This window comes from Macrobrachium rosenbergii, chromosome 46 (assembly GCF_040412425.1).
Source record: "Macrobrachium rosenbergii isolate ZJJX-2024 chromosome 46, ASM4041242v1, whole genome shotgun sequence".
NCBI classification, from domain to species: domain Eukaryota; kingdom Metazoa; phylum Arthropoda; class Malacostraca; order Decapoda; family Palaemonidae; genus Macrobrachium; species Macrobrachium rosenbergii.
In genome coordinates, this window is record NC_089786.1 from 50,333,282 (window position 1) to 50,347,194 (window position 13,913).

General features: G+C 31.4%; 1 protein-coding gene across 2 annotated transcripts in view; it reads left to right on the top strand.

Annotated features, from left to right (window-relative positions):
- Positions 1-224: 224 nt before the first annotated feature.
- The window catches only part of LOC136830321 (neurotrimin-like), a 490,166-nt gene continuing 476,477 nt past the window's right edge, over positions 225-13,913 (top strand). For both annotated transcript variants that reach the window (XM_067089745.1, XM_067089746.1), the window contains exons 1-2: positions 225-308; positions 13,803-13,913. The exon at positions 13,803-13,913 is cut by the window's right edge and continues 319 nt beyond it. The gene's annotated coding sequence lies outside the window, so the exon portion shown is untranslated. The remainder of the gene's footprint in view (positions 309-13,802) is intronic.

Sequence of the window (13,913 nt, forward strand, 5' to 3'; positions counted from 1 at the left end):
GAGAGAGAGAGAGAGAGAGAGATGAAGGCTACTACTAGCAGTGTCTGAACAGAAGGGGGTGTATATGAGCTTATATATATAATATATACGCGTCTGTGAGTGAGTGAGCGAGTGACTGAGTGAAAGTACGAGAGTGAGCGTGTTTACGTACGACGATCTCCGTAGCCGAGAGAGAGAGAGAGAGAGAGAGAGAACACCACCAGCATCCCACCAGTCAGTCTCTCAGTGTGGCCGGTGCTACTGAGGTGTTCGCACGCGCGGTCTTCATCTCCCCGACGACCTCGCCAGACTCTCACGGAAGTCTGCTGGTACGACGACTAAGAGATCGCTCGCTGACTCGCTACAGTAGCTGGTTAGCGACTTCGCCGATTCAGAGAGTTTGTTGTCGTTTCTTGCCGATGCCAAATCGTAACTTTACCGGCATGAGAGAAGAATCCCTTTTCTTTAAATATACACATATACAAAACTTGTGGGACGGCATAATAAAAACAAAGTGTTTTTTTTTGATAAATGAGAATTGAATAAGATGCGATTCGTCAAAGATTCATATATTTTTTTTATGTCTTTCAAGATTTTATCGTTGCGATGAATCATAAGTGTTGTTTTTTTTTTTGGACGCAAAAAATCTTTCACAGTTTTAATGAAAAAAAACCTCGTTTCAGTTTACCAATGGACTTTTAAAAACTAGTTCTTATTCGTTTATGACAAATATATTAACTAGTTTTTATTCATATGTTTTAAACATTAAGAGGAAATTAAAAGAACTATATAGCTTCTAATAAGTTTCTGCTTTCAAAGGAATTAAGACAACCGCAGGGTGGAATATTTTAAGAGAGAGAGAGAGAGAGAGAGAGAGAGAGAGAGAGAGAGAGAGAGAGAGAGAGAGAGAGAGAGAGAGAGAGGTAATGTTCGTATATACATATTAAAAACAAGAAAATTTAAATAGCACAAAATTCTATATTCTATGTTTATTTTTTCTATAATAAGAAACCTCTTGATTAAATATATATAAACTGAATGATAAATGTTCCTTATATAAGATGGAAAAATATTTAATATTTAGGAATAAAATGATCTTTCATGTTGATAAGTAAATAATATATATATATATATATATATATATATATATATATATATATATATATATATATATATAAGCTTTGTGATTATAAACTCTTTAAAAAACTATTTTTTTAATTATGATTAAGCATAATAAATAACATTCAAAACTCAAATAAACTGACACATTTAACTGCAAACTTTATGTTTTTTCATAGGCACGCAACAAACACTCATAACAATATATATATATATATATATATATATATATATATATATATATACATATACATATATATATATATATATATATATATATATATATATATATATATATATATATATATATATATATATATATATATATAATATACTATACATATATACTATGTATATATATATGTATGTATGTATATAAATTTAAGCACAGCAGATTGAATGTATAGATTTCTCACTAAAGTGTTTAAACATGTATATATTTTTCATACTAACATAATTATAAAATGTACCTACTAACTCTAGAATAGATAATTACTTATCAGTCAAAAAAAATCCATAAAGTTTCACAAGCCACTATTGGAAATATTAATAATACTACTATTACCACCACTACTATAACTAATAATAATAATAATAATAATAATAATAATAATAATAATAATAATGAGATAAAACGTTCTGTGCAGACAGAATAAAAATGTTAAAAACCTCAAAACACATATAATAAAATTATGAATGCTTCAGACGATCCTAATGATAACTACAACCACGATCATAACAACAAAAATATAACAACCGCTTGAATAAAAAATATACAATTATAGATTAAAAAGTAATATAAGATAAACACAGCCGCAACACAACATATACTAGGAGAGAAAAAAAAAAATTATGGTAACGACAAATACATGGTAACAAAACCCACCACATTCATTCCATCTGTCCGTGCACACCTGTCTGTCTGTCCGTCACGACGCCGCCAACGCCACATTTTCCCTAATTCGTCCGAGAAAAGAAACACCTTATAATGAAGCGAATTCTGATAAGATTTACATACACAATAAGGGAATTATGGATTGGGGCAAGGCGCTGATGCATAGAAGAGAGAGAGAGAGAGAGAGAGAGAGAGAGAGAGAGAGAGAGAGAGAGAGAGAGAGAGAGAGAGAGAGAGAGTTTTCTAATGCCTTTGGATGAGTTAATTGATCTGCAATTATGAAACATACACACACATATATATACATATATGAGAGAGAGAGAGAGAGAGAGAGAGAGAGAGAGAGAGAGAGAGAGAGAGAGAGATATTTTATATATCGATATACTTCAGCAATACATATTCAGAATAAGTATAATTACATAAATACATACATACATATATATATATATATATATATATATATATATATATATATATATATATATATATATATATATATATATATATATATATATATATATATATATATATATATATATATATATATATATATATATATATATATATATATATATATATATATATATATATATATATATATATATATATATATATATATATATATATATATATATATATATATATATATATATACATATATATACACACATATAAACAGTATAATTGTCAACAAAACACCAAAACTCAAACAAATAAACAAACAGACAAAAAATTCTAAAAAAAGGGGGTAAAAACTACGGGGAAATTGTACACAAATACATTTAGAGAGAGAGAGAGAGAGAGAGAGAGAGAGAGAGAGAGAGAGAGAGAGAGAAGACGAGGAAAAATGTATGGGGGGAGTGATAAAGATAGATACGTACAAAGGGGAATGTACGGAGAGAGAGAGAGAGGGAGAGAGAGAGAGAGAGAGAGAGAGAGAGAGAGAGAGAGATAAAAATCGTGTTCAAAATAAAGCAAAGAGGATAATACGCGAAGCAGACAAGTACTCACAGACGGAGCAAAATCAAAGAAAAGATAAATTAAGAATACGTGAATAAGAAAATGAACAAAAAAATATTAAAAACAGCCAAAATGACACCGTAGGCGATAAAGACGGTTAATGAAGAAACGAGAGAATAATTAAAAGTGACTTTGTGAGGAAAGACGAATGGTAATTATAGACGAAAGTGAAACAAAAACAAGAGGAATAACCTAAGAAATGAAGACATTAACTAAAGACAGTCGGAAGGAAGGAAGGAAGGAAAAGGATGATAATAAGCATTAAAAAATAAATGAAGTAAAGACATGAAGTTGAAGAAGAGATAATAAAAGATAATAAGCAATGAAAAATAAATGAAGTAAATTAAAGAAATCAAGTTGAAAAAGAGATGATAAAAGATGGTAGATAATAAAAAATATATGAAATCGGAAGGAAGAAAACAGATAAAATCAAATGAATAAAATAATAAATGAAGTAAAGTAAATAAATCAAGTTGAAAAAGAGAAAATAACAGATGGTAATAAACAATAAAAAATAAACGAAGTCTGAAGGAAGAAAAATGATAAAATTCAAAGAATAAAAAAAAAATTAAACACTACAGAAAAAAATAAGAAGTACGGAAATCAAGTTGGAAAAGAGGAAATGAAAGAAAATGAAATAAACAAAAAGGAGAAAAACGGAAAGGTAAATGGAGACAGAGACAAAACAACAATTGGGAGGCGAGCACGAATCAGGAGACGAAGCAGGGACCAGAGAGAGAGAGAGAGAGAGAGAGAGAGAGAGAGAGAGAGAGAGAGAGAGAGAGAGAGGAAAACAGAAAATAAAGAGAAGTGCTAAAATTAACAAGTGACAGGAATAAGGGAGGTACACAGGAATGGATTCAAAGTGTCAAAACCTAAAAATATTCCTAAAATTTTAATAAGAAAATTAATGCAAAGTACAGTTACACGTGCAAAGCATTTACAGTAAATCATGAATTCATAACATGAAACACAAAAAATTGTAAATAAAAATATTTAAAACTATATAAAGTGTAAATACGATTTAGGTTAGAACCACATGTGTAACGCATATAAAACACTTTATGAATTTTTAAGCAATAAATATATAATCATAAATCATGCAATATGATATAAAAATTGAATTCACACTGTAAAAACACAAGAAAATATAAAATATATAATGAAAATTGTTTAAAGATAAACATATGATTCAAGTTAAATTTACATGTGTAATCCATATAAAATAAATTATAAATATAATACAAAAAATATATAATCTTACAACGTGCGGGACACAGACCTAAAATTGGTAAATTAAGAAAATGCTAAAAAAAAATCTAACAGTTCGTACAAAGATCTTGCTTCATAAAATATGCGATTACATTAATGTATCAATAGCGTTTTAATTCGTGGACTTGACAACAAGTGATTAAGATACAGAATGAATGTAAATGAATGTTCAAAACACTGACTACATAACGAGAAACAAGTCGATAATATCTAAGTGTAAAATAAAAAAAAAAAAATAAATAAATAAATTATACATTGAATCTGCAACTGTTATAGATAGTGATTAACATGTAAAATGAATGTTCAAGACATTATTGACTACATAACGAGATATGAAGACGATAATATCTAAATGTAGAATTAATAAACTTAATAAATTGTACATTGAATCTGCAACTGTTACAGATACAAAATAAAAATCAATAATTTGCATACAGTTGATAAATAGTAAAATAAATACAGAAAGTAGTGCCTGCGTATTATAATGATACAAAATGATCTGCGATCAGTTCCGGTATGAATAAAATATATAAAATATAAAACTATTATAATAATATAATAAATAAATGTTGTTGTCGACGTGGACAGAAAAATTATTGCAAACAAAAGATAAAAAAAAGTTATTACTCAGAATATCATAACTTGAATTATTTATAAAATAACATTTAAAAAGACTTATGACGGTGATATAACATAAACTACGCAATATCATCCATTATTTTTTGTTAAATCCAAAAAACATCATTAACAAAAAATAAAAAAAAATCATGCAAAATATCAACAATTATATGTAATGCATAAACAATTACAAATTCAGAAGTCTAAACTCTAAAGGAGTATTGCTCAAGAATTCTCGTCACACCCGGCAGGCTACCTCTGCACAAGCCTAATCCTGTGAAAGTTAGTAATTACCGTCTGGCAAAATTCACTAACCGTCAATTTTTACTCTACTACCGAGCTCTGGAATTTTCTCCCTCCTCCTGTTTTCCCTAACGATTTTAATTTCCTACCTTTCAAGAGGGAAGTTCACTGTCCACCTTTCTTTCGCCCTATATTTTGTAATGTTTTGTTCGGGTCTGGGCAAGATACGGGTATTAGATTACCCATCTCGGTGGCATGTACACTAGAAAAACGGGGAAAAATTTGAAGATCATTTGAACATTAAATATCTGAAAGCTTATAATAATAATAATAATAATAATAATAATAATAATAATAATAATAATAATAATAATAATAATAATAATAATATAAAACTTTAACTGAGCACAGCGGTAATGGATCATTTAAGAATAACAGCGATATCAAGAATATTCAAAATATTATCTCCGCCACATCTGCTACAAATAATATCAACGACAATAACTTTTTAACATCGTTAAAAGTTATGATTATAACCACAAAATCAGCAGCACAATTTGAGAAGCATTACCCTTCTGCAACTTTCTAAAATCAAAGATAAGTTTACGAAGAATCCAACGTAATTCAGACAATATATAAAATCAAAATCAAAACGCAGGAATTTCGGAAAGGAAATGATAATAAAATAAGCGAGAAAACGTAACACATAATTGTAAAACTGAGAACCAATATTAACCAGAAGAAATCTACGCCTAAACGGCGTCCGGATATGACACAACCCCACGCAAGATTCCGGGGCGAGATATCCGATTATAACCGCACCAACAACAACAACAACAAGAGCCATAACACCATGAATGAGATGACAATAACAGCTACGAGGTCCCATCCTCCCCCCCTTTTACGGGGGGAAGGGGGAAGGGAAGGGGAAGGCCCGAGAAATCGGGAAGAAGTTCAATACTGAATCTGCAAGTAATCGGGGATTATCAAGGCTGTAAACAAAGTAATGTTTCTTAAATTATTCACTTGCGTAGCCTCATGAGAGACTTACGTGTATTGCTTATCAAAGGAGAACCTCTCTCCCTCCTCCCCCTCTCTCTCTCTCCCTTTCCCTACACATTCTCCCCCCGCCCCTACCTCCAGTAAAGTAAAAGAAAATATAAAATGCAAAATTATTGATGATTATTGAGGCAACGCGAAGAAAAGTTCAGCCGAACAGGATGTGAACTGGCGGTAAATTGCGCTTCGGCGGACTCTCGCGCCAGAGGGTGGAAAATGAACGGAATTCTTTCACTCGCTAATTCCCTACGAAAATCAGTTCTGGCGGTGACTATTTGTAAAAATAATAACCTCAATTATACAAAGAAATAAAATAAAGAATAGGTGACAGATTACGCGAATTGTTAATCTTCTCGCTCAGTTGAAGCGGACATACGAACTGGTTATTTGTACTAGAAAGGAAATTCATCATACATTTAATGTGTATGTTGTTCAAGTGTTTTTATTCGACAATTTTCCGCGAAAATATGAACTGTCGAAAATCGCATTTAGCAGCCATTTCCATCAGATAAATGAAATTCATATAAATTAAAATAGGAAAACTAAATAAACAGAACAATATCAATATATATATATATATATATATATATATATATATATATATATATATATATATATATATATATCTTGTGATTGTTTTATTTATTTAGTTCTCTATTTTAATATATCTTGTGATTGTTTTATTTATTTAGTTCTCCTATTTTAATTTATATGAATTTCATTTATCTGATGGAAATGGCTGCTAAATGCGATTTTCGACAGTTCATATTTTCATGGAAAATTGACGAATAAAAACACTATATATATATATATATATATATATATATATATATATATATATATATATATATATATATATATATATATATATATATATATATATATATATATATATATATATATATATATATATATATATAGAGAGAGAGAGAGAGAGAGAGAGAGAGAGAGAGAGAGAGAGAGAGAGAGAGAGAGAGAGAGAGAGGGGGGGGGGGCAACAAAATGACGAAGAGATCACACAAAACCCAAGACAAGCGAAAAATTTAGCGGGTTCTTATATTCGCTCATCTATCGCGGATATATCAAACGGCCAAAAATCGCTCATACATAAAAATTCTACTACATAAGTGAAATTTCCGAGACAGAATAATAACAAAAAAAAACGTCCCATGACGCGTGAATGAAGAGGAACGTGCGTAAGAAGACTTAATTAAAAATATTGGTGGTTAAATTTCTTCAATTCAAATACACAGGAAATTTTAATAGTAAAAATATATCTCTTTGAAAAAGTTCATGGCTGTAACTGCAGTCGAAATACAGGTATTATTTTTATATCCTCTATAGCCCTTCAATCCACTTTTTTTTAACAGTGATGAATAAATGAACTGTTAATTATATTGGTTAAATTGTCAACTGCATTGGTTACACTGTAAACTGTAATAAATTGTTAATTGCACTGATTAAACTGTTGATTCTGTAGGTTAAAATGTTAACTGTATTGGTTAAACTGTAAACTGTAAATTGTTAACTGCATTTGTTAAACTGTTAATTCTACTGGTTAAACTGTGAACTGTATTGTTAACGTTACACAAGTGGATATATTAATGTTAACTCGAATCTGTATTGTCAAAACAATCTGAAGTGAATTGTTTATTGTAAAGGGAACAGTTATACCGATGGTTATACGGATATAACCTACCATTGTTAATTTGATGTTGTACTGAGTTAAAATAAAAACTATAATAATAGTTAATCTTTCCGGTGGATATATAGATATACAGGTGTTAAGTAACTGATCTTAAATTGAAAAAAAAAATGGTTAAATTTACGGCTATGAGACATCTGTGGATATCCTAACATTTTGTTAAGTGTAATAATGTTAATGGTATCACCTAAGGATAGATGAAGTCATTTTAACTCAAATGTTAAATTGAGAGAAGCAAAATAAGCAGAAATAAATTGTTACTCTACTATGCAATTTTATACCGCTAGATCCATTGATGTTAAATTCAAGATAATTGTAAAAAATTCATAAAGAAACAGGTAATTGCAACGGGTGCATAAATGCTAATTTGAGCTTACTGTTAACAAAGAATGAATTAAAATGGACAAACTGAAACTTACACAAATTTGGCGTAATGTTAATTTCCCGGTCACCAGGAACCCCCAATATACATATATATACATATACTGTATAAGTATACATATATTAATAAGCACGAAAATGCACATATAAATGATAAAAATTCAACGAAAGGTCAAGATGGCACTTAACATCAAAATCAAGACGGGAAAAATGCGAACAAAAGTTTAAAGACGATTAATATAAACGACGTTGAGGAATGTAAATGTGATAATCACGAATTACCCGTACGTAATTATATTTCAGAAAGAGTGATTCAATTTTAATAATTATGCGGTGGCGGAGGCAACGATGTAACTGGGAAATACCGTAGCGAGGAATGTAGGAAAATTATGCTTATCGAATAAAATAATATATTCGGCTACGGTTGAAACAGTCGTACATGAACTTGACGAACAAACGGGAATAATAACAGGACTAGATCGAAAGGAAGCTCTCTCTCTCTCTCTCTCTCTCTCTCTCTCTCTCTCTCTCTCTCTCTCTCTCTCTCTATATATATATATATATATATATATCTATATTAAATTCCCAGTAAATAAAAGATGACAAAATAATTGTAAATAGCAATACATTCTCTCTCTCTCTCTCTCTCTCTCTCTCTCTCTCTCTCTCTCTCTCTCTCTCTCTCTCTCTCTCTATATATATATATATATATATATATATATAGAGAGAGAGAGAGAGAGAGAGAGAGACTGAATTGGTATTAACTATTTTTGCTGTCATCTTTTATTTACTGGGAATTTCAACCTTCTATTTATCCTGTCGTGGTTTTTAAATAATTTGTCCAGTTTCTTTATTTCTCTTTGTCATTATATCATCGCCAATGTGTGTAATTGTTTCCCTGATTATGTATGTATATATATACAGTATACATAGTGTATATGTATATGTATATGTATATATATATATATATATATATATATATATATATATATATATATATATATATATATATATATATATATATATATATATATATATATATATATATATATATATATATATATATATGTATAACCAACAAAAAATTACACAGAGGCGACAATATAATGACAAAGAGAAACAAATAAAAAAAAAAATCGGACAATTTGTTAAAAAAAATACGACAGGATAAAAATACAAGAATGTTGAAATTCCCAGTAAATGAAAGATGACAAAAAATCGAAAATACCAACGCAGCCACTATTGTAGCACCAACAATAAGTCAAAAATTCTGTCACTAACAGCCACTCAAAAATAAAACGAAGACACTGACCTGAGGAGCAGAGAAAATAAAAGGATAAATGGCGCAGCAACGATAACGCTAATGGGAATGGGAGACATGAAGATAAACATCGACGAAGGACAGTGGGAATTAAACGAAAATAGGGAGAACAAATAAAGAAATTGCTATTGATGAAGATGTAATAAGTAAAAGAGAAGATATAATAAATAAAAAAATAGGAAAGACTTTAAATTATTTGATCAAATAAATATATTGATAAATTAAATAAATTGATAAATTAAATGAGTTGATAAATAAATATATCGATTTTAAGGTAGGGATTTCTTAGGCCTCTGGACTTATCCAGCCATCGAATACATTAACAAACAGGAATAGTTAACTAATCAATAAATAAATAAGCCGAGTTATTCTCTATATACCTGAAACGAGTAATTAAAAACAAGTTAAAATACATTACTAAATACGTAAATAAATATAAGAATAAATCAATAAAAAGAGAAAAAAATAAGTCGTGGACGTGACAGAGAGTAACTAATCAATAAACATACAAAACAAGCTATTCCCTAAATACCTAAAAATGTCTAATTAAAAACAAGTTAAAATAAATTACTAAATACGTTAATAAATAAAAGAATAAATCAATAAGAAGAGAAAAAATAATTAGTGGACGTACCGGAGTACCAAATCAATAAACAAGCCGAGTTATTCCCTAAATAACTAAAATGTGTGATTAAAACCAAGTTAAAATAAATTGCTAAATAAATAGAGAAAAAATCATTTACCTGGACGTAACCGAGTAACCAATCAGTAAATAAAGAAACCAAGCAATATCTTACAATGATTAATTAAAAGCAAGTAAAATAAATTACTAAATATAGAAATAAATTAATGAATGAATAAAAAAGGAGAGAAGAAATTGTTGACGTAACAAAATAGCTAACCAATAAAAAAACAAACCAAGTGGTTTCTCAAATAACAAAAATATCTAAATATAAATGAGTAAAATAAATTACTAAATAAATATATAAATGAAAAAATAAATAAAAAGAGAGATAAAATCATCCGCTGACATAACGGAGTAACTAGTTAATACATTAACAGACCTAGTTATTCCCTAAATAACTGAAATGATGAACTGAAAACAAGTAAAATTAAATGCTACATATATTAATAAAAATATATATATATAAGAAGAGAGAAAAAATCACTCGCGGACGTAACAGAGTACCGAACCGATAAATAATTAAATAACCAAAATCACTAAATAAACAAGTAAAAAATGCGCCGAGGTTTATTCGGCGCAATCGTGTTTTCTGTACAGCCGTTACAGCGTGTAATCAAGGCCACCGAAAATAGATCTATCTTCCGGTGGTCTCGGTATAATTCTGTGTTAGCCACGGCCCACGAAACTTGAACCCACTGCCCGGTGGTGGCCTATCCAATATCATTGCCAGAAGTAAGACCATGGCTATCTTTGGCCTTAAATGAAATAAAAACTACTGAGGCTAGAAGGCTGCGATTTGGTATGTTTGGTGATTGGAGGGTGGATGATCACCATACCAATTTGCAGCCCTCTAGCCTCAGTAGTTTTTAAGATCTGAGGGCGGACAGAAAAAGTGCGGACAGAATAAAGAGCGGACGGACAGACAAAGCCGGCGCAACAGTTCTCTTTCACAGAAAACTAAAACGAGTAAAGTAAATGACTAAATAGATTAACAAATGAGTAAGTAAATAAATAAGAAGAGAGGAAAAAAATCCTCAGCGGACGTAACACAGAGCGACCGACTGCCGGCGAACCACGTGGAATGGAAAGGGGCCTCGACGCTATGAGATTCCAACTCTGCCCCCTCCTCCTCCTCTCTCCTCACTCCTCCCCTCACACTCTCCTCGGGCTGGAGGAGTGGGCAGGGAGAGAGAGAGAGAGAGAGAGAGAGAGAGGTCTCTCTCTCTCTCTCTCTTTCCTCCGCACCGCCATTCCTACCTGGCAGCCATTTTCCTTTCGTAGACGACGGCCGAAGGAAATGCTCCTATTATAGATATGCTGCGTTTCTCCATTTCTTTATATATATATATATATATATATATATATATATATATATATATATATATATATATATATATATATATATTTACAGTAATCTCTTTCTTCTGACAAGGCTTAACAGGATAATTAAGACGAAGTTAACTGCCTTTTTCATACGTTCAATTGTTAAATCGAAGATGAATCATCTGTGCGGAACACTTCCATACCTTCAGTTGCTTTATAAATCTAAAAAGAAGGGTCTTCATTAGCACGTCACACCCCTTACAATACACAGCGCCGCTCACCTCCATTCTGCCGACAAATGGGACTCCATTTATTTACTAAATTTATCCAGAATTTTCGTTTTCTTCTCACCTGCATCCCTATTCCTTAGCTTATTCTTATATACAGTTTATAGATCTTTCGCCTTCCATTCTTTCCGCATGACCAAACCATGTAAAACACTCCCTATCCTTTTAACTACTCTAGCCTTTTCACCACTCCTAAGTATCTCCACATTTCTCACCTCTGCAATTCTTTTTTCGCCACAAGACGCAAGTAATTCGTTTCGACAACTTTAGCCTTTTTGTTAAATTTGCACTGAACATCACTACTTCACTTCCATAAAGGAGAGTCGGCTCAACTTTCCCTTCCAAAGACACGCACAGTTTCTTCCAAATCTTTAACACGCATCTAGCTACCTTCCACGGATCACTTATTCAGTGACTCACGTCTTCTTCCATATTATTATCACCTATCTCATCTACTTCCTAATAACTTCTCCGTATCATTCGCTTCAATTCTTACATCTATATCAACATCCACTACTCCATCTATCTAGTTTCTATTCGCACTCATTTCGTTATACTTCTCGTAATTACTCTTGGAGTCCCTCTCTTTTGCAAACACTTTCAAACCCTTTCGACGCTGCATCATTAGAACATCAGCTGTTTCACTGTCATTTTAGATTTGATTTTATATGTGCGGAGAGTTTCAGTTTTAAATTCTACATCTCCGTCTTTGGTGTTATATTCCATTTGAAAGGTTAATGAAAACACACCATATGGCAGAGAGAGAGAGAGAGAGAGAGAGAGAGAGAGAGAGAGAGAGAGAGAGAGAGAGAGAGAGAGAGATTGGCGTTTATAATTAATGACTTTAACAGACTACGCGCACTCTCTAAATATATTAATTTCCGATTCACCGAGTAATAATAATTATGACAAGGAGATTAAATCAAGGGGAATAAAAAATAATGATGAATAACTAATCAGGTTATAATAATAATAATAATAATAATAATAATAATAATAATAATAATAATAATAATAATAAACGTTTTCCCCACAGATTTGATTTACGAAATTCAACAATAAATATGAACATTTCTCTTCGCTCGCTCTTTCTCGTGAACTTTTTTTTTTTCTCTCTCTCTCTTTCTTTTCAAGCTTTATTATTCTCTTCCTGCTTCTGGTTTCCCCCCCTCTTCTATTCCTGCGCCCGTCTGGTCTGGGCTACATAAGGGTATCTAGTATGCCCACCCTATCGAGCTCGGTATCGAAAAAACAAATATTTTTTGTTGGATCAACTTTCCGCGATATTTGCGGCATCATATATTCGCGAAAGTGATCGATTCGCGAATTTAAAAACCCGAGTGGTTCTTCTAACGCTCCCCCCACAAACCCCATCCCCTTACAAAGGTCCCCTGACCCCCCCTACTCCCCAAATCAGGCCCTCATAGGCGTAGCAATCTCTGGACGGGTGCCTTAGTGGCCTCGTTTGACGGACGCATTGAAGGAAAATGTCGAAAGTTATCTCGTCTCATTATGAATGAAATAAGAGGTATGCAAATGAGCTCCAAGCTGTCGTATGGGGGCGGGGGTGGGGGCGGAGAGCGGGGAAAATAAAATAACTCGTTCGTTAATATCTTACGTCTCGTTATGAGACGCCGTCAATGGTCGTTGTTTTCGTGAAGCCGTTTGTAATATTAAACTGATTAAAAGGAATTATTGCATAAATTATATAGAGGTTTATCGAGGGAAGTGACCGCACTTAGTGAAATGTGGTGTGGAGAGTGCGTAGGGTTTATCAAGGCTCTACCAGGAATTCCAGTGATTTTACTGTGTAAGTTAAATATTGTATATAAATTTATATAGACACCTTAATTTTAATAATTTCTTCTTTCTTCCACTCGTGATCTTGTGATTAGAAATAAATAAATAAAAATCGGGTGACATAATACAGAACGAAAAAATAAAAAGGAAAAAAAAATGTTAAGGTATATAATAACGAAACAACTGCGAAAAATTGTGTAGTAGTG